Consider the following 1,512-nt stretch of genomic DNA (forward strand, 5'->3'; position numbering starts at 1 on the left):
TGCGGGCCGAGCGACGGCTGGGAGTCGGGCGAGGAACTGAAAGGCCCCGTGGGGGGCTGGCGGCGCCCAGGCCCGCGGGGGCCTGGACCCTGGACCCGGTGACTGTTCGGTCCGTATCCTCCAGGCAGTGACGGCCACCTTCTGGGCCGCCCAAAAGCTGGGCCTACGCAAGCGCCCGCGAGCGGTGTGACACGAGCTCCCCGAGGGAAGCCCACTTTCCCCTGACCCGGCCAGGCGTCATCCCACGCCTTCTCGGCTTCCTCCCGGCAAGGCACTCAGTGTCCCCGCCGGCGTCACCACCTCCACCGTCACGCCCGCCGCCACCAGCTCCCTCCCTGGTCACTGTCATCTTCACCGCGTCAATAAATCACGGCCACCGCCTCCACCGCCAACGTCCGCTCCCTCCGAGCCGCCGCCAGGGCTCCCCCACCCATCCCACGCGGCAGCCCGGGGACTGCGCCTTCTGCCGTGTCGGAACCGCAACCACGCAGCAGCAGCAGCAGCAGGCTGCGCCTCCTCCCGGGAAGACGGTGGGCTCCACACCGCGTGCGTGGGAGACCGCCGCAAGGAGACGCCACCTGCAGGAGCTGGGGGCTGGACCGACCGACAGACGGTGACCCACACGCGGCAGTGGACGGACCGGGCGTGTGGGGAAGACCAGGCCTCGCGGTCGGGGAGGCGGGGACAGCCAGACGTCGGGGGAGACCAGACGAAAGGGAACAGGGGGAACGGGGTGCTGTGCAGAAAGGGGGGTGGACACGACGCAGGGTCCTGGGAGAGGCGAGGGAGCGGGCGAGAGAACAGGGAAGGACACTGCTGGCAGCATTTGTGGGAGCCCGGATGGGGGCAGAGGCTGGAATCCAGGGAACCACAAGGGGTGATGGGCAGGGCGGGAGAATGGGAGTCGGGGGAACAGTGGGGTGAAACCGTGATGGCAGAGACCACAGTAAGAGAAGGCCCTAGGGGCAGGAGGAAGTGTGAGATGGGAGGAGGAAAGGGCCCCAGGAGCGAGGAGCTCATTATGGGAGGTGCAAGGGTTCACGGGGGACCTTGGGGATGGGAGAAGCAAGCCAGCAGGGAAGAGAAACTGGGCGTCATGCAAGGAGCAAGCAAGCAAGCAAGCAAGCAAGCAAGCACGGGAGGAGGAAAACATCAGACAAGTGAGTGGGAGAAATCAGGCAATGTGAGAGAAGCAAGGGATCGTGGGAGAAGGAAGGCAGCGGTGGGACAAGCAAGTGGGAGGAAGCAGGCATCATGGGAGCAGCAAGGGGTCATCACGGGGAGTCGGCATCGTGGGACTAGCGAGGATGGTGCTAACACCGAGGCATCTCCGAAAGGTGGAATGAAAGGCCACTGGGAGGGGCAGGTGTCACGAGAACAGACCAGCCAGGAAGGGGAGCTGTAGGGAGGCACGACGGGAGGCCGGTAATGGGGACAATACTCGCTCAGGCAACGCATGAGGCCGACGGAGCCAGGGGCCAGGCGAGTGTATGGGGACGGCGAGTGCTTGAG

This window comes from Condylura cristata, unplaced genomic scaffold, assembly GCF_000260355.1.
Source record: "Condylura cristata isolate star-nosed mole 26May11 unplaced genomic scaffold, ConCri1.0 scaffold00027, whole genome shotgun sequence".
In the NCBI taxonomy this organism is placed as follows: Eukaryota; Metazoa; Chordata; class Mammalia; order Eulipotyphla; family Talpidae; genus Condylura; species Condylura cristata.